The following is a 21,153-nucleotide window of genomic DNA, read 5'->3' on the forward strand; positions in this document are numbered from 1 at the left end:
GCGGGGGCGGAGGCGGGGGCGGGGCCGGGTCACTGGAGCGGACCGGTCTGGCCCTGAAAAGCGCGTCCTACCCCCTCCTCCTCTACAGCTCTGGCTACTCCGGTGGAGCGTGCTCCCTTCAGCCAAGCCATTAAATAAGCCTCTCCTCCTTTAAACTGTAGGTGTTGGGTATTTTATCCCAGAAATGGGAAAAGTGACTGATGCACATGGGAAAGAAAAGGGCAGCAACAAAGAAAGAGAAAAGTTAAAAACTGAAATAATACTGGGGAGAGGTGGTTTTTCTCCATTCCCTGGTCATTACTGAGGATAAGTCTATTCACAGAATTTCAGCTGCCAAAGATTAATCTTCACAAGCCATTAAAAATACTAAGTGCCATTTCATAATACTGAGCTCCCAGTCACAAGGACTAAGACACATGACAGTTTCCAATCACTACAAATTGACACTTTAGTTGAACAGACATGTACAAAAACAAAACAAGGTATGGTAACAGATAAACACAAACTATAATATAGAAGGTTTTAATAGGGATTTAAACTGGGCTTTAAAGACTGATGAGGATTTATCTGCCAAAAAGAATATGTAAATTACATTCTCTACACAGAAAACAGCTGAATGAACCAAAACACAAGAAATAATAAAAACAAGAACAAAAGGCCAGGGACGTAGCTCAGTGGTGCCAGCGCCTGCCTAGCAAGGGCAAGGTCCTGAGTTCGAGCCCTGGTAACAAAAACAACAACAACAACAAAACACACCGTAAGATTTAGCAGGGAGCTGCTTCCCCACAGCCAAAGCTTTCTGGTTGGTGTGGGGCAACTCATGTAAGGACCAAGCCAGAAGGGAGGGAACTTCAATACCAACTTAAGGAAAATAAAACTTTATGATTCTGACAGAGAACCAATGAAAATCTTGTAGAGAAGTAAAATGATCAAAGCAGTGTTATGCAAAATAGATAAAGAGGTAACAGTGATGAGAACTAAGAAGTAAACTACTAAAACCTTAGGCATACAAGAAATGGGGGGGAGCGGCAGAAGTAACAAAATTAAGAAGTGATGGGATTCAAAGTCATACGGAGGGAGTCAGGATGACATTAAGAAAATAACCTAGAAAACCAGGGCATTGTTTTATTATTAGACTTGTAAAGTCGCAAGATAGAGACACCTAGAAATGACAACACTTACCAATGCTACACAGTAGTCATTAGCACTAGAGCTGAGATCCCACTGAAACAATTTCATAAATCCCTATTTCCCACCTTCATATGGAACACAGTTTCACTGACACTGCAACAGAGCAACAACTAATTCTGATATTCCCTTCTTTGTTCGAGTCTAACTCACAATGTTCTCTGGGGAAACATGCTTTGCTTTGTCACAGGTATTATTTCTCTTAACTTTTGTCATCTCAGTAACAGCCACCTCCTTTTTTATAAAGCAATGAAATTCCTGATTCATGAATTACAAATATACAAAATAAGTAGAAAATGTAATACCATGTTGAGATTCCAATACTATGAAATAACCTAACCAGCTAAGTCCAGCTTCACAGCACATAATTAAAATAGATATTAGGAAAAAAATACCAATTATTTCATGGCAAGGATGGTCAACATTTCTTAAGAATGACAACTGACAAACAGCAGACAATTTGAAAAAAGACTGCAAGTCATTTTTTTTACTATAAGTTATTAGTGGAAAGAGAGAACCATACGAAAAGAAAAGTAACAGCTAGATCCATGAGTGTCAATAGATCCATGAGTTTAGCTACGGAGAAATACAAAAGAACAAAAGTGCTAAAGACTAAGACGTAGAAAATCTCCAGGTAACAGAGAAAGGCAAAAAAGAAAAATAATAAAAAACTTACAGAATTACAGCAACAAAAGATGTGGACTAGTAACTTTAGTTACCTCCACAAAGTAGGATAAAAAATTAAAAACCCAGAAACCTCAAGAAGGCAGTGCTTAGTATCACGTAAAAAACAAAGATCAAGAAAGAAGACACAGAGTTAGACCTGGCAACTGGGGGTAAACAGGGTTCTTGGGGAGAGCAAACTAAACAGAACAGTGAAAACAAGAGTTGGCAGAGGCAAAAGTTAAGGTAAAGAAATGAAATAGCAGGTAAAAAAAAAAACTCAAGAAATTCGTCTGTTAAAGAAAGACCTGAGCCTGCAGAAAGAAATGGCAAATGCAGCCCAAGCACTGTACTTACTTAATGCGTTCAGACAAAACAAGGAAACAAGCGAATACAGCAGAGTCAAGGGCTGAGGGTACTGGGAGACACTGAGACAGTTTTCTGGAGAGAGGGATGAGGAAACATTTCAAAGGAGGAGTTTTAAAATGCTTCAAGATAGCTGGCATGATTCCGTCCTGCGCATCTGTTCCTGGGGCAGCAGCTGCTTATTTCCGGCCGCGTTCTCTCACCTGAGTGCGTGCCCCCACCCCCTGGAAGATTCGATGGATATGGACATGAGCCCCTGAGGCCCCGGAACCATCTTTTCAGTTGTGAACTAAAGGCCCACAAAGACTGTCACTTTAGGGTGGATAATGATGAAAACGAGCACCAGCTGTCATTAAGCACGGTCAGTTTAGGGCCAGTGCAAAGGACGATTGCACAGCGTGGAAGCAGAGGCGATGCATTCCGAAGGCAGTCCCGTTAGTGACACTGGCAACTCTGACGAGGCCTGCACAGCCGGCGGTTTCCCTTGGGGGCTTTGAAATCACACCACCTGTTGTCTGTAGGCTGAAGTGTGGTTCAGGGCCTGTGCACAGGAGTGGACAGCACTCAGTAGCTGTGGAGGGAGATGCAGGACGAGATGAGGAGGAGGAAGAGGGTGTGAAACTCTTAAGTATATCTGGAAAGTGACCTGCCCCTGGAAGTGGCAGCCAGCTCCACAGAAAAAAGTACAAGAAGATGCTGATGAAGATGAAGATGACGATGAGGAGGACATGATGATGATTTTGATGAGGAAACTGAAGAGAAGCTCCAGTGAAGAAACTGATATGAGACATTCCACCCAAAAATGTACACACCAGAATGAAAAAGACTCAAAACCATCAACACCAGGACCAAAAGGTCAAGAATAAGGCTCCTAAAACAGCTAAAGGGCTTAGTTCTATAGAAGATATTAAAGCAAAACTGCAAGCAAGTATAGAAAAGGGTGGTTCTCTTCCCAAAGTAGAAGCCAAGTTCATCAATTACGTGAAGAAATGCTTCTGGATGACTGATCAGGAAGCCATTCAAGATCTCTGGCAGTGGAGAAAGTCTCTTTAAGAAAACGTTGAAATCATTTGTTAAAATTTTCCATCTTATTTCATTTCTGTAACAGCTGATATCTGGCTACGCAATGCAAAGTGAGAACTTTTCCTAATGGGTTTGGTAAATATTGTCCAGGTTCCACTGCCAAAAATGTGCCGTCCAAAATGTTTGTTTGGCTTTTAAAGATGGAACTCCACCCTCTGCTTGGTTTTAAGTACGTATGGAATGTTATCTTAGGGCACAGTAGTAGTGGTGGTCAGACAAGGTGATGGTGGGGAGACAAAAATATACCTATGAAATAAACTCAGTATTTTAACACAGACAGACAGAAAAACCCTCAAAATGAATAGTTTTTAATTAGGTGGAAAATAAAGGAAAAAAAACAGCCTACCTTCCTTCAACTCTTGGTCCTGAATCAAGAGAACAAAGAGCTGGAATTCAAAGCAGAAAGGCTTGATGACAGAAACCAAGAGGAAAGCTTCTACTGTCTTGCTATAAAAAGGGCTGTTTAAGGATGCTTTTCTTCTCATATGGTCTGGATCCAAAATGCTCCTCAGAAGTCCTATGTGTGCGGAAAGTGAAAGACTGGGGGGGGGTGCATCCAGTGACTGGCTCAGGAGGTCAATGTGCCCTCGGGAATGGTCACTGGGGTGTGACTGAGAAGGATGCAGCTCCTTCTGGCCTGGCCACCCTGCCTGGAGCAGCTTTTCTCCACAGCACACCACTACTCCTTTTGAATCTGCCAACCACAGGCTAAACCCAATGGGAGCGTGAGTCAAAATAAACCTCTGCTCCTTTCAGTTGTGGGTGTCTAGAATTGTCTCAGCAACGAGGAAAGTGACTAAGACATCTTCCAACCAAGGACAGATTCAAACTTGAAATCAAAAGAGGCAAAGATAGGAAGAAGAGCAGTGAACATGTGTATAAAATGTTGAGAGCAAATTCCATAAGGGGAAGTCAGACCCACAGAGCCTGCAATTTCAAATGCAAGTGGGTAGATGTGTTAGTTACTTTTCTCTCACCACTGAGACTAAATATCTGACACCCAAAATTAAAGGGAAAAGGTTTATCTGGCTCCGTGGCAGGGTGGCAGTGAGACAACAGTTCATGGGAGTGGAAGACAGCAAAGGCAACAAGAGAGCTTAACAGCATCTCTCGGAGCCTTTATCTTAGTCAGACTTCAGGTTTAGGGCGGTCCCAAACCAGTCACCCACTCATGGGTGGTTTAAGAACCGCAAGCCCTTAATCCGAGCATCACTCACTCTAGATTCAGCCACCTCCAAAATAAAACCCCTCATTTGCATGAGGCTTCGGGGGACATCTAAACACAAGCCATAATAGTAAGAAATAAAAAATGATCAAGCTACGATACATACATGTACCCTAATTCTCCAAAGCAAATGTAACTTCTGGCAAATATACACTAATAAAAAAATAACTCTTAAAATATCAAAACAAAAAGGAAAGTTCCTCCCCAAGACACAGTCGATAAAGGAAAATATTTAAATTTTGTGGGCTTCATAGTTCCAAGAAAGAGGTAATCAGGCCGGGCATGGTGGCCTATGCCTGTAATCCCAGCACTCAGGAGGCTGAGGCGGGAGGATCGCTGTGAGTTCGAGACCAGCCTGGGCTACACAGTGAATTCCAGGGCAGTATGAACGACATAGTGAGACCCTCTCTCAAAAAAAAAAAACAAAAAAGAGATAATCAATAAATGACATGAGTACATAAGAAAGAAGCTGCAAGGGATAAGTACAACACTGTAGCTAGAGAATATATTAAAAGCCTAAAAGTTACTAAGATAATTACTAAATATATAGAATATATTTTCCAATATGGACGAGATCTCATTACAATATTTTATTCAGCAACATAAAATTTCAAGTGAGATTGGTAATACAAGTAACATTCCTCTGTAACATGGGTAAGTTATCGTTTTATTTAACTATTTGTTTGCAGTACTAGAGATTGAATCCAAGGCCTTCACACTGCACTACATGCCAGCTCTCTTTTTTATTTTGACACAAGGTCTTCCTAAGTGTTGTCCAGGCTCAAGTCAAACTTGGAATTCTCCTGCCTCAGCCTCCCAGAGTGCTGGGACTATAGACATGGACTACAGACATGTGCTGTGACACCTGGCTAGTATTTTTAAAGTTTAATTAGTACTTTTAGATTAATATGAATAATTATGAGTTCTTAAATGGGAATATAAACATCAAGATTTGGATCAATTAACCATTATAAAGATGAAAACTATAGGGCCGGGGATTTAGCTCAGTGGTTCCGCCGCCTGCCTCAAAAGCACAAGGACCCGAATTCGATCCCTGGTACAAAAAAAAACAAACAAACAATAAAGATGAAAGCTGCAATATTTGCAACGGTATAAAAAATTAAATATTTCCAAAAACTAAGGAAGTAAATGAACATACACCCAAGATCAGAGAAATTTAACCTGACCATAAACCACATTAAAAGAATGTCGAGGGGATGGAACTCAGGACCTTGTGCTTGTGAGGCAGGCAGCAGGACCACTGAGCTAAATCCCTGGCCCTAATGGACTTTTTAAAAAATGTGAATAACTATTTCTGTGCTAATAAAAATCAAAAAAGCTTTGGTAGACCCCTCCACGGCACTGAAGACTGAGCCCAGGTGTCCTGTACCACGGGGCTTGAGCTGCTGAGCTTTCCGCTTCCTCTGGGACTACAGGCACTCACCGCCTTGCCCAGCTAATCATCTTCTCTCAAAAATAAGCAAGAGTAATTCTACAGTATCAGTGCCTTTAGGAGAAGTCCTAAAAGCTGAAAAACACACACAACACATACAAATAAATGACTAAAAACACAGTTTATATAATGTCAGTTTATAAGTAACCCTGGGTCAAAACTATGTAAATAGGTGGATTTTACAACATGACATGCATGCACACACACACAAGCTTTTATTTAATAACTTGACTAGGCTCAGAGATTAAATTATATTACCCCAATCAGAAGTAGCCAAAGTTAAACATTCAGATCAGTTCAAACAATAGATTAGCAGGAAGCTAAACTGCTTCCTAACAACTAAACTAAGTATTCAAACCAATTTATTACAGCAGATTACTAGGAAGCTAACTGCTAAAGTCAGGAATATATTCAAAGCAGCAATGTTGACAGTACTCTGCAATGCACAAGTGGACTAATACTACTACACTACTCACCAATTCAAAATGTACCATGTGCGATTTTAAATGGTTCACCTATATTAATTTATCTGATTCTCCAGGAACCTACATGGGCAGGCACTGTTACTATTTTTATTTTAGAAATGAAGAAACTGAGGTGCCCTAAGGTCCAGTATGCTGTGGGGATCATGCAGGCCTGATTCTGGAGGAAGCTTTTGTAATTACTTGTTCTACTTCCTCTCTGGGATCAGCTATCCTTAAATACCCCTGGAAGAAACAAAGTCCATGCTCTTCAGTTTGGAAATTTGGGTTTTCAACAATTACTATGTATATTTCATAATCTCAGAAACAATTTTAAATAACAACTCTAGTTTTACTTGCAAGTACTCACAAGGCTCGCACAAAAATACTGGCAGGGCTGTCTATCTGGTTTTTAAAGTTAAACTGTTGTTTAACAACGGATTCCTAAGGCTACCCTAACCTGCTTTCTCATCCTGGCATGCTGGGTAGGAGTTCTGTGGACTACAGAGCTAGGCAGAGATTTCTGTAGGGACAGGTGTTCATCATGAACCTCACATTCCAAATAACTCTTAGTTCAATTAGCCTGATTTCAGGGGAAAACAAATTATATTCATATATATTTGGGGGGGGGTTGAGACTGACCTGGAACTCACTAGGTAGCTCAGGCTAGTCTTGAACTAACAATGATCCTCCTGCCTCAGCCTCCCAAGTACTGGGATTACAGGCGTGAGCCACCACACCCAGCTCAAATATAATTTTAAACAGTGTACATTACATAATTGTTTTTTATATTCTTACATTTTAATAATTCAGTATCTTGTCATGTACCTAGTACTTATCTACAGAGTATCAGTGAATTGCAGCCCACTGATTTGGAAATTCTGCTCCAAGCTACACAGCTGCTACCACAAATACCTGCTCTTCAATTCTTCTCAATGGACTAACTGAGGAAAATATTGCTGGAGAACTGAACTGTCCAGGGATTCCATGTCTCTTCCTTGATTTATAATGAACTATTAAAAAGGCTATATATATATGCTTTGTCTTCAACTTTTTTCATCTCTACAGGCCATTACAAATGTCATTACATTTTCAAGCTACATCTCACATTTTCTCAAAAAAGACAAGAAAGCATTATAACATCTGTTACCACATTGCTAGAGATACTAAGGTCACTGCCATCTATGAAATGTTCAAAAAGTTCTGTTTCTGATATAACTCAGATGTTTTCTCAAGGATCTTGAAAATACATAAAGGATCACATTTCCTTCCATGCCTTTCCGAGCAAAAAAACTCAAACCTAGAACTGATAAATTATGCTTGACTTTATAGCCTGACAATCTCTACCCTACTCCTTTGACCCCAACCTCACTGTACCAATGGAAATCCTTGTTTTTTTCTGATTCTGAAGTACGCATGTGTATCACTGGGGTCCGACCACATACAGCTGCCCTCCACAATTTGTGTTCTGCATCTGTGATTCAATCAACTACAGGTCAAAAATATTAGAAGGGAAAAAACTACATCTCTACTAAAGATGAACAGACTTTTTTTCCCTCCCATTATTCACTAAAGAGAAGTGTAACGACTGTTTGCAGGGTATTTACATTGTGTTCCTATTGTGAGCAATCTAGGAACGATTCAAGGCACACAAAAGCAAGAATATGTCCAGGCTCTACACAAATGCTCCCTCCAGAAGGCACTTGGGCATCGTTGCCACTGGGGACCGTGAAACCAACCCTCTGTGGATACCAAGGGATGACTGTATGCATTTAGCACTTTATACTGACTAAAAGCACATTCAAAAGTAGGTAATTTCACTGTAAATTACAAAGTCCAAACAGTAAAAGTAATTGTTTTTAAGTTTGTGGCCAATCTTAAAGACTGGACAGTAAGATTCCGAAGACTTAAGACTCACACCAGAAAAACAGCAAACTCGTAAAATTACGAAGTTATCCCTCACAAAGCTAAGCTGCTCCATACAAGTCTGGACGCTCACAGGAACACGTACGTGCTCATGGACTACCTTCCATCTACCGTTCAAATATCAAGTACACCTCTGGACAGAAGAGAGATCCTCCAAGTCAGTTTTCAGGTTAGAGTTGATTTTTTCTTTATCTTTACTAAGGCTCCCTCTACTGACAGGAAAATAAACTATGGAATTAAAATGGCAAATTTCATCAACACAAGAAAAAAATATTGTTCAATTACATCAGAATCAGTATTTTTAGATAAAAATATAATATAATAGAGGCAAAAATAACATCTGCAAATTACAAGTCAAGTAACACTCAATTTTTATATGTAACATTTCAGTGCACTTCTTTTCAACATTCTCCGCAGCAAGGATTAGATATTTTAAATCATTTTAAGGGTTTTAATAACTTCTTGTTGTGGCAGTGTTTACCTGTATCTGTTCTGGTGTCCATTGGTCTAGGTTGACTGACTTGACCCTGGATATATGAACCCCAAGATTTCTATGAATTCCAGCACATCTGATGCAAATAAACACACCAATATTCCAGGAAGCCCATCGGGGACCTAATTAAGGAAAAAAGAAAAAGAAGCATTAATGTTGAGTGAAATAAATCAGACACACATGCTTACATATTTTATGGCATCTCTCTCATTTGAGGCCAAGGACAAAAAAAAAAATGATAAGGGCTGGGGATTTAGCTCAGTAGTTCCGCCACCTGCTTCACAAGCACAAGGTCCCAAGTTCTATCCAAGAAAGAGTATCCAAAGAAAATGACAAAAGATGAACAGAAAGGGACAGGGGACAGATCTCATCTAATAGGGAAGTGGTCCCAGGAAAGGAGGAGTGGGGTGAGGGGCAGGGGAAGGGAAAATGAGAGGAATAAAGATGTGCCATGTACAGCATCCTAATAATGCTAATCGATGTAAACATTCTATGCCGTACCATGAGCTAAGACAAATAACACCAACAAGTTCGGAATAGGTGACGGGAACCAGAGGAGGAGGGGAAGGAGGAGGTGACTAGAAAAAAACCGCATGTTGTAACATATACATATAACCACTCCCCAAGATGACTGTAAACTGTATGAATTGGAAACACGTACTAGTAAAATAAAATAAACAACACTGTAAAAAATTTTTAAAAGATTAATGCAGGTATTCAGATGCAGAGGTGGTGCCGTTTGAGTGAGCAGATGGCCTTTCTCTCTGCTCATAAGATGGAACAGGTCCAGGGTTTGCATAAAGAAAATGTTTTCTACTTTGGTGGACATAAGCAATAAAACAAACAAGCTGTGTGCATGAATTTAAAGAGAAAAAAGTATTAAAACTAAACCCCAAGACAGCATACTATAAGCATTCTAGTTTTTATACAATTATAATGGAAGCTACCATGAGTAGCTTGCCACATAAGATGACATGGGTCTTGGCTGCACTGACAGTGTAGAAAGAATCCTTCTAGAACCTTAATCATTTTACTAAATTTGCTTTCTTAAAAACTTTCCCCTAAATCTAAGATTTTAAAACTAATTTATGTGAATAGGTGTTTTACTCAGAACCAGCAGCAGTATAAGTCATAATAAAAAGTACTTTATTAAGTATATAAGATACTGTTTAAATTATACAACAGATAAAATTTTTTTTAAAAATACTTCATAAGATAGGAGGGGGGTCTTGCTTTGTTACCCTAGCTGGCCTTGACCTCATGATCCTCCTACATCATCAGCCTTCCAAGTAGGTGGGATTGCAAGGGAATAAAAGATATTTTTAAAAATAAGATGTGTGGCTGAGGGTGTTGCAGTTCAGTGATAAAAGTGCTTTCTTAGTATGTGTCAGACCCGGAGGTCAATCCCCAGGACCACATACATACATATGCAAACAGACAAAACGTTATGAATGGATATATAATTCCCAAAAGACATGTATAGTCAATAAACATACAGAAACAAACTTGCTCAATTTCAGCGGTAATTAGGGAAAATACCTATAATGACTTCCATTTTGCACCCACCATTTTGGAAAAGAGTTTTAAATCTATCAGTAGTATGTACAAGAAAGAAAACAAGGGCTGCCTCAAAAATCCTTACAATCACATCAATGAATCCTAAACACGATATTGAGACTAGGAAAAGCTATGCTGAATCATACAGTATGAAACTATTTGCTACAAGCTGAAAAGCACATAAAATTTAATAGCATGCATAATTAAAAGTCACCTACAAACAATGCAAAACTGAGGCAAGCAACTGGGATTGAGAAAGGAGGAAAAGCACACACTGGGCTTGAAGAGCCTGGTTGTTCTGAACTTCCTCAGCCAAAGGGTCACAGCATCAACTCTGCCTCTATACGTGAGCTGTGCCCTAAAATGGTACCTGTCTGCGTCAGAGTCAAAAAGATCTGGAATCCATGGCAGCAGAGCCAATGTACAACATGTATACAAGAATATAAGGCTTAGCTTTACAATCCTTCATACCTCTGAATGTATCCTTTCATAACTTTATTTTCTAATAATTAATTTCAAATACTCCCTATCTAAAAAATGGAAAAATACAATACCTAGAAATGTCAAATATTCAGAAGCTTACAATTAACAGGTTTTAATAAACTTGAGTATGAAAAAATAGTAACAGAAGAGACATCAATAAAAATCAAGCTTGCTTATTTATTTATTTATTTATTTTTGGTACTGGGAATTAAACTCGGGACCTTGCGCTTGCAAGGCAGGTGCCGACGCCACTGAGCAAATCCCCAGGTCAAATAAAGCTTTTTTAAAATGGAGGTTAGGGCTGGGGATTTAGCTTAGTGGCACTGCACCTGCCTCTCAAGTACAAGGTCCTGAGTTCAATCCCCAGTAACAAAACAAACAAACAAACAAAAAAACTGGAGGCTTCTGTTTTAAGTAAAATTTCCTAGGCAAGTGTTTCATCACCACTGAGCCACACTGCCACCCAGCCACATACTTTTTAATCTAAAGGTAAAAGTTATTCTAAAAAACAGCATTCATTAAGGCTAGTAGTTATAAAATAGGTTTAGAAATAACCCTCCAAATTATTAATTACACAGGAAGTTGGGTGTGTGTACACAACCTATCCCCAGATAATCTACTCATATATTTGAGAAGTGGCATCTATAAACTGACAGATATTCACTTGGGACTTCTATGACTACTCGGGATACAGCAGCCTCCTCCAGTAGCTCTGCACTTTGTCTATCCATTTCTAGCATTTGTTAACAATTTATACAACAACAACCTATTTTGAAGCTCTATACAGAAATCTAAGGTGCGTAGAAATAGATAAGTAGCTAGGGGGTTGAACTATTCTAGTAATTAAGAAAACTGAACCAGTGTCTCTCGGATTCTATGTGCATACACCTCACTTGGGGATAGGAGGAAAAGGCAGACTCTAACTTCTAATAATCTTGTCATGCCTTCCTCACAACTTCCCAGCGAGGCCCAGGCTGCCATTCACAGACCACATTTTGAAAAGCACAGGTGTAATTATTCTTGTCTTTAGCACTCAGCATACAGTATCCTCTCTCCACTCCCCACCCCGAAGCCCCCAGTGGACCCCGAAACTGTAGGTAATACCAAACCCATATATACTACATTTCCTCCAATATATACAGGCCTATGATGGCACTGAATTCATAAATGGGCACAGTAAGAGATTACCAACATAAGATACTGTATCTTACTGCACTACACTCACCCTTCTTGTGATGATGCGAGAGAACAGTAAAGCAAACACTTCAGGGCTCCTCTGGCCTGTCTTAGGGGCCATTATAAGTCAGATACAGGTTACTTGAACACAAGCACTGCGAAACCACAGCAGTGATACAATAACTAAGATGGCCACTAAATAACCCACGGACAGGTAGCACACATGCCAGGGATATTCTGGACACAAGGATGGGCACCAGAGTGAGATGGCATGAAATCTGATCACACTACTCAGAAAAATGCACACTGTAAAACTTTATTTCTGGATATTTCCACTTAGTATTTTCAAATCAGTTGACTGGGGAACAACCTGCAGAAAATGAAGCCATGGATAAGGGAGAACTAATTTTCTTTTCAAATTTTTTTATTAGTATATGTGGTGATGCCACGTGAGTGCATCCAGCTTAGAGGTCTGACACTTACACTTTTCTCCATCACGTGTACTCTCTCTGCCCTCCCTGCTCTCCTTTCTCCCTTCTTCTGCCAAATCCAGAGTCTGCTTTCCCATTTCTTAACATGGCTCTTTTATTTCACTATTTAATTTCAGGTCTCATACTACTAGAAAAACCCTGTAATATTTAATCTTTTGTGAATGATTTACTTAGTATTACAGTCTCAAGATCCACCCATTTTTTTACAACTGACTCAAAGGTACTCCTCTTCACGATTAAGCAGCACTCCACTGTGTATACATAACACATCCCTTTACCTTTCTACCTGCTGGTGGGCATGCAGGTCACTTCTACGATTCAGTTACTGCTATCAACATGGGTGTGCCTATACCAGTACAGTATGACTAGCTCTTCCGGGAAACACCCAGCAGAGGTACTATTTTAGTTTTTTGAGGAATCTCCATCCATAGTGTTTCCAAGATGTATTTTCACACCCACCAGCAATGCAGAAGGACTGTTTTTCCCCAGCAACTTCCCCAGCATTTGTGTTTTGAATCCTTGACAAATCCCATTCCTATTGGAGTAAGAATCTTACTCTAGAGTTGCTTTAATTTGCATTTCTATAATGGCCAAAGACACTGAACATTTCTTCATGTATTATTCACGATGTGTATTTCTTATTCTGTGAAATGACCATTTCAACTGCTCATTTTTTTATTTAGGTATTTTATGTGGAGGGTCTAACTTTTGAGTTCTTTAGATACAGTTGTGTCTGAGGAGCTGCTAGTGAAAAAAAATTTTCTCGTTATATAGGGGTTTTTTTAATTCTATTGGTTGTTTCCTTTGTTGTGCAGAAGCTTCTTAATTTGATATAATTCCATTTATTAACTCTTGGTATTATTTCTTGTATAACTGGGGTTCCATTCAGGAACTCTTTGCCTATGCCCACATCTTCAAGAGTTTTATCCATTTTTTTCTTCCAGCAGATTCAGTGCTTCTATTTTTACATAGGTCTTTGATCCATTTTGATTTGATTTTAGTACAGTGTGAAAGATATGGCCAAGATTCATACTTCTATATGTGGATAACCAATTCTCCCAGCACCATTTGTTAAAGAGGCTATCTTTTCTCAGCATATATTATTGGAAACTTAGTTGGAAATCAGGTGGTTAAAAGTGCTTGGGGTTTTTCTGCATCCTCAATTCTATTCCATTGGTCAATATGCATGTTTTTGTGCCAGTACTGTTAATTTTCTTGTTGCTGAGACAAAAATACCTGATGCCTAAAGTTAAGGGAGGAAAGGTTTATTTGGCTCACAGTTTGTACAGGTTTTAGTCCATAATCGCTCAGCTGCAAGGCAAGGTAGCAGACAGACAGGCATTGCAAAGGAGATGGCAGACAGAAAGAACATAGCAAAGCAGGCAAGGGAAAACCACAGCTCTGTGTACCCCTTATATCTTATCCAGGCTACTCAGTGTGGGTAGCACTCACACCTTTAAAACTAGTGCCCTGATCGTAGCATTGCACCATGAATAAATTCCAGTGTTGGGCACACTCTAGATCCAGCTACCTCTGAAAAAGCCCCACCACACAAATACAAGCCTTAACAAGAACGATGCTGTTTCTACTACTGTAACTCTATAATACAAGCTGAAGTCTAAGATAACACCTCATGCCTTGCTCTTGATTACTTTTGACTATTCTGGGTCTCTTCTGGTTCCTTGTAACGTTTTTGATTTTTTTTTTCTAGTTCTGTGAAATAATCTGATGGTATTTTGATGTAGAGTGCATTAAATGTTCCATTTTTTATAATATGACTATTTTTGTATTAGTTCTGCCTATCCAAGAACAGGAGATGTCTTTCCATTTTCTAATGTTCTTTTTATCTCTTTTTAAAGCAATATAGTTTTCATTATAGTGGTCTTTAACTTCCCTGGTTAGATTGATTCCTAGATGCTTTTTTTTTTTAAGGTGACTGTGAATGGGACTGTTTTTCTGATTTCTTTCTCATACAGTTCATTCATGGGGTATAGGAACACTACTGTTTTTTGTATATTTTGTATCCCGCCACTTTGCTGAATTTATTAGTTTAACAGCTTTCAGTTGGTTATTGACTTTCTTATCTGTTTCACATATGTATCGAAGGACTGATAAGTGTGGTGACAATAAGAGTGGAAATAAATGTGAAAATCACCAGGAAGAACTGAGAGGATGTGGTGACAGAAAATATACTGACAGGGACCGAGGATCTAGCTCAGTGTTTCCACTGCCTGTCTCGCAAATGCAAGGACTGGAGTTCAATCCCCGGTAACAACAACAACAACACTCAAAGAAAATATAGTGACAAAAGAAAAAGAGATAAAAATATCTGCAAGTGCTATACTTGGGATTCAAAACATAAAGTTACCTGTAAAGACTCAGAAAACTTTGCAGGAGATCTATTGAATTCTTTAATGATAGTGACACACTGAGATGAAATGATCAACGTTGTGTTTGTGATCATACAAGCTGTAACCCACCTTCAAGGCCTAAGTAAAATTCTATCTTCTCTTTAAAACTTTTCCTTTTTACTTTACCCATCCATTCCATTTTCCTATAAATGTATAGAGCTCATGAGAGCTTGTCTCATATAATATGCAATAATAGGTACCTGCCATTTTTTCATGTTATTAGCTATGACTTAAAGTAAATTTCCCAATGGGAAAGCTCTATATGCCCTCTGATATCATATATACTGCAGTAAGGAAACAGGCAGTCTTTGATTCCTACACCAAGAAATCTACTTTGTTTTTTAAAATGCGGGACAAAAATTATGGTCCTTAATAATCAGCTTCGTCATTCTTCCTTTTAGTAATAAAGACCTTCGAGTATTATCTAGAAACATGACTACCCATACAGACTAGTATTTCTCAGCCTCCTGCCAGCAAAGTACAATCATACCACCAAGTCTGGCTAACAGAATGTGAGCAGAAGTTATATGTTTTGCTATTAACCAAACTGGCCTGTGTTCTCCTGGCCCCTGTCCCCTTTCCCATTAGCTTTCAGATATTAAGAAATGAATCTGCTCGCATGGAGCCAGAGACAAAAGGCTCACGCTGAAGATGACAGAGTTAACTCTATTCACAATAGAGTTTATCTCCAGCCTAACATGAAGGAAAAATAATCTTCTGGTCTGTTTCAGACACAATATTTTGTGGGGTTTTTTTTTTTATACCAGCTCAACCTATAATCTAATATAAATTATAACTGTATATTGGCACCAAAAAAAACATACTAGAGATTTAATAATCCCAGATTTCAAACCCAAAATCCTAACAGTGGGGTTAAAGGATAATAAAATGGTGCTGGGGAAGTAACTCAGCAGCAGAGTGCCTGTCTAGCAAGTGTGAGGTACCAAAAACAAAAAGTTAGAAAAAAAAAAAAGACCCAAAAAAAGAAAACTAAAATATATTTTAACCAAACCTGTAAATTGCTCTACATGCAAATTAAATCACCAATTGCATACTAAGTGACTATTGTGACCAAAGTATTAAAAGAAGAAGACAAAACAAAGATTATGTTCTCAAGGAGATTGCTTCGAATCTACAAAATCAGTCATGTCTATAGTGTAACAATTGTATTAGTAACCTTTCCATCACTAGGACGTAACACCCAACATAAACCAACTTCAAGGAGGAAATATTTTGTTTTTGTTTTTGGTACTGGGGATCGAACTCAGGTACTTGTGCTTGTGAGGCAGCTAAATCCCCAGCCAGAAGGAGGAAATGTTTATTGTAGCTCTTGGCTTCAGAAACTTCAGCCCATGGTCAGATGACTCCACAGCTTCCTGCTTATGGAGCAGGAACTTCAAGGCTGAAGGGCAGCTCTCAGTGGGGCAGCTGGCAGCAAAGCAAGCAAAGGAAAGACTGGAGAAAAGATACTCCTTCCTAAATCCCACCCCAGTGACCTCCTTCCTCCCACCCGGCCCTACCTCCTAAAAACACACTCAGCTATAATTCATTAATGGATCATTCAATGGAGGTGATCCAATCAGCTCCCAAAAGCTCTTCCTCTGAATACATGAGCCTTTCGGAGGACATTTGTGATCCAAACCATAACAAGAGTGAATAGCGCAGGAACACAGAAGAGGAAAAGATGAATGCTGATCGGTGATAGTACTGCAGGTTTCCTAGAGTCAATGGCATCCCAGATGGTAATAAAAACATTCAGTAACTGCAGGTAAAGTCTAGACAAGATACAAGTACAACGTACTCCATCCCATCTGGAAGAATGTGTGCTATGTTATGCAGTCAAAAGTTACAATGCTGAAATACTTTATTACTGTTTTTTATTTAAATTTTTGTAATACTGTCATTAATAATTTTAAAGAGAAATGAGTTTTAAAGTACAAAACCCTATAGAAAATAGAAAAATGAAGTTTACCAGATGATAAAGTCATTGTCTAAATAATGTAAAAAATATTATATATCTACAAATGAACAGGAATTTTACTTCCAGCTTTCATACCATTTGAGAAAATAGTATGAAATGATGTGCCCTTCAGAAAAGAAACATCTCTTAAAATTTCTGATTACTATAATTACCCAACAAACAGAAAAGGTTCTTGTAATTTTTTTTACAAAAGGAAAATATGATGAACTTAACACTCACTGCTAACAGTAAGCTCCTTTTAAGATTTAGCTCTTCTATATATAAAGCCTTCTCCAATTCCCCAATAACCCTTCTTAATACCATTTATCACAATGATGTACAGTTAATTATTTTAGCTGTCTTTTCTGAAAAAGTGATCTGAGATCATTTTATTGATCTCTGTATCCTCTACTCCAGCACAATGTCTAGTATAAAAATTTTGACAGTCTCTATCCTATAAGTGACAGCTAAGACCTTAAGTCATCCAAGTTACTGCTGTCAAAACCCCCGAGGAGAGTATTCTTATCAGAAACCATTATCTTATTGAATATATATGCTTTATTCGTATTTCCAGATACACTAACTGGTTTATTCCTAATAAATATGTGAGGTGGGTATTATCATTTAATCTAAAGACTAAGAAATGTGGGCTCAAAAATATAAAGAAAAACACTACTGAGCAGGGGAGAAAAACAGAGAAGGCCATACCATGGGCAAATTTCTAAACGCAACTACAAGTACTTTGTGTCTCCTACTCTGGTTAATTCATTATTCCAACAGACTGCTAACACTGGTTGATGGGTTTCCGAAATGCTAAGACACTTACTATTGAAGCAATTATATAAATTTAAATATGCAAATCATATTTTCATCCATCCCGAAGTACCAATTCTTCCCATATTATTTTAAATTTATTTTTCTTCATCACACCCAAGATTAGAGACTGTAAAAATTCGAGTCGGTTTGGTTTTACAGAATGAAGAGGGAAGCTGCGAGGATTACATAACTTTCTTCCAGGAGAAACAAAAGAGAGAAGAGCAAAGTCAACTGACACGTCGCAGCAGTTACGCAGGCAACATCACAGTATGGATGCCTCAAGAAAGCAACATCACTGAACTCTAAAATGAGCCCAAGGAAAAACTACTTTTATCAAAATATTGTGCAGAGTCAAGAGTGAAACAAGGACCCCTCCACCCGCCATACACACACACACACACACACACACGCGCGCGCGCACGATACTTTCAAGATACACCTAACCCAGTTCTTTCTTCGCCATTTCAGGTCCCCTCTCCATGGCTGTGTTGCCCCTCCAGCCACTATACGTGCCTAGATCATCCCCCAACGCTCCACGATCTTGCCATCATTGCCCTCCTCCAAGCTCCTAAACAAGCAGCCCTCCAACAGCTATGTCGCCCCCACAAGGGCTAAGAGATGATAGAATAGAGATCCCTCCCTCGGCCTCTCATCACCCACACTGCCCCTTTTCAGCAGGAAATAGCTACAGGAGAGAGATTCTCCGCCCCTCTTCCCAAGGCCTTCACAAACAAAAAAGGGAGGAATATAAGATAAGTGCTTGGAATGGCTGCCGCCATTCTGATAACTAACTTCCTTTCTTCACCTTAGTTTCCACTTCCTACCTCACACGTCACCGGTCATGAGACCAGCACACGAACAAGGCTTGTTTGCACGGAAAATAAATGTCCACGAGTGCCCCCCCCCCGAGTGGCTGCCCTGCAGCTGATGCAATCCCGCTTACACCAGTCACCCAATATATAACCAAGCCCCTTCCCGATTCCTCCCCCACCCCTGTCTGTCTGTCCGTCTCTCTCTCTCTCTCTCTCTCCCCCTGCCGAGTGAGCCACCATGCTGCCTCGGCTTCTTAATAAAGATCTCATACAGAAAGAAAAAAAAAAGGTGAAACAAGAAACCCTTTCTTTCCCCACCCAAGGCCCTTTGCTCTTATCCACGAGTGTGAATTCACGCTTCACCACTCACGGCAGCTCCGCTATACACTGGCTATACCATGGACAACCAGGAGAACAGTAACAACTCATGAAAACATGTTCTCCGCGTCCTAACAAATGAACTACAAATCTGCAAAAGAACATGGAGGCGAGAAACGCCAAGGCCGATGGGGAACGTCTGTAAAGAAGCATAAGGGATCTTTTTAGAGCCATGAAAATGTTCTAAAGTCCTACTGTAAAAAAAAAAAAAAAAAAATCACTGATTTACATGCTTAAATGCATGAGTTGCATAGCACAGAAATTGTACTGCTAGAGAAGGGCTGTACAAAGGCCCTTGCCTTGCCTCCATTCCCCCACACACACCCACAGAAGGTTCTGCTTTGGAAATGTAACTTTGGGCTGCTAGGTTCCTGCCCAATGTATCCGAATGGTTTGTGACTGAACTGTGTGACCTTTCAGGAATGTTCTATTAAACTCTGCCCCCTCACACCAAAGCTGCTAAGCTCCATTCCCTTTCGGGAATGTTCAGTGACTCCGCCCCCCTTCACTGAGCACGCTCACATGGCATGTGTTTCAGGAATGTTCTGTAACTCCGCCCCCCTTCAGTGAGCATGCTCACACGGCATGTTTCAAGAATGTTGTGACTCCGCCCCCTCTCCACCTCTTCCTCGCCTACCCTTGCAGATCCCTATATAACGCGGCTCTCATTTCTAGTAGTGCACTGTGGCTTGTCTGTGTAATAAAGAGGGTTTTTTTTCTACCTCTTCAACTGATCATCGGATTCTGGAGTTTTCAAATTAGGAGAGCTGTGTTCCAGAGCCGCCACACCAAGCTGCAAAGACCAGCTGTGCCTCAATGCTGTGGTTCTTGGCTGTAACACTGAGCTATAATAATGCTTGGCCACAGCACTGAGCTGCTCTGCCACAACAATATACCAATACAAGTTCTCTTTAAAAGAAACAAGAATTAACCTGAATGAAATATTGTACATTCCTTTCTCTTGTTGCTTATTTTTACTTCAGCAAAGAGAAAGGTAGGCAGTCAGAGTACAAGCAGTAGGCTAATGTGGAGAAGCCACTGGTAGATGATCTTAAGATATGGCGTCCTAAGACACTCAGAAATGTCAGCCAAGAAGCCCAGAACTCAGATGCTTCCACATTAAAAAGATGAAATTAAACCCGAAAGATGACAGACCCAAAGATAACATTAGACCTGCTATTAAACCTAAAAGCTTATCCAGGAGTTCCATAAACAGTATTTCAATAACAGTTATCTTAAATTTCCAAATGGTTTCTTCTAGCAAACATATTCAAAAGGATAATATTTTAACATTAAGTATGTTTTATCGTACAATGTTTTACCAAAAAGGAAATACAATTTTTAAAATATTCTTTTTAAATCTGAAGTACTATCTTTTGGTATGGCCTAATCACCTACGGTTATCCCTGTCACATCCAAGACTTTCCTGTAAAGTAGCATCAGTAACTCTAAGAGATGGCTAACATATAGGGATAACATTTTACAACCAGAGTTCCTGCACAACCATAAGCTTCAAGGGAGTCATCACAATGATAATTTTAAAATTCTGCATACTAGTTTTGCTTTTTATTCATTCATTTTTGGAATACAGTACTGGGGATAAAACCCAGGACCTCACACAGACTAGGCAACCACTCTACTAAGCTACCCCCAAGATCCCTGCAGCTACTTTAATCAATCATTCCCTAAAAGTTGGAATATGGATCACTAATTTTGAAGCCAAGCAATTGTCATCACTCAAAAATGAGCTCACAGCACATTTCCTACTTTTAAAAACGTCCTCAAATAAGTACCCTTGCATGTGCAAAGATCACTCCCAAAAAGAGAAGTCATTTCTACGTCTAAAATTTGTCTGAAACAAGACTATTAAACAGTAAGAGAAAAGAGTATTTGTTTTATTTTTAAAAATTTACCTTTAACATTGTTTCTGTATTTAATAAGAATCTTCTGTAGAACCAAACCAACAACATAAAAAAACCTTTGAAATAAAGGTTCTAGAAGGAAGAATTTAAAAGCCGCTTTGCATAGGAAGTTAGGGCATGGCCGAGACTTCTTGGGAAAGGAAGTGTGACAAGATTCCAGCACACGCGTGCAGAACAGCTCTCAGAGCCCACTCAGGTAGGCTAACCTGGATATGGCACAACAGTCGTCCTTAAGAGCTCACTAAAGTGCCTCCGCACCCGCCCTGTACTCTAGGGTGTATTTTTATTT

The 21,153-nt window shown here is 39.4% G+C and overlaps 1 protein-coding gene and 1 pseudogene across 4 annotated transcripts in view; one reads left to right on the plus strand and one right to left on the minus strand.

Annotated features, from left to right (window-relative positions):
* The window catches only part of Smap1 (small ArfGAP 1), a 100,063-nt gene extending 91,087 nt beyond the window's left edge, over positions 1–8,976 (minus strand). For 2 of the 4 annotated variants that reach the window (XM_010617855.3, XM_010617856.3), the window contains exon 1: positions 8,847–8,976. The gene's annotated coding sequence lies outside the window, so the exon portion shown is untranslated. The remainder of the gene's footprint in view (positions 1–8,846) is intronic. The other 2 variants (XM_033756784.1, XM_033756785.1) reach the window with 2 other exon arrangements.
* Positions 2,337–3,270, plus strand: LOC104857847 (annotated as a pseudogene).
* Positions 8,977–21,153: the final 12,177 nt, after the last annotated feature.

The sequence above is a fragment of the Fukomys damarensis genome, unplaced genomic scaffold (assembly GCF_012274545.1).
Source record: "Fukomys damarensis isolate Sample0158 unplaced genomic scaffold, DMR_v1.0_HiC HiC_scaffold_27, whole genome shotgun sequence".
In the NCBI taxonomy this organism is placed as follows: domain Eukaryota; kingdom Metazoa; phylum Chordata; class Mammalia; order Rodentia; family Bathyergidae; genus Fukomys; species Fukomys damarensis.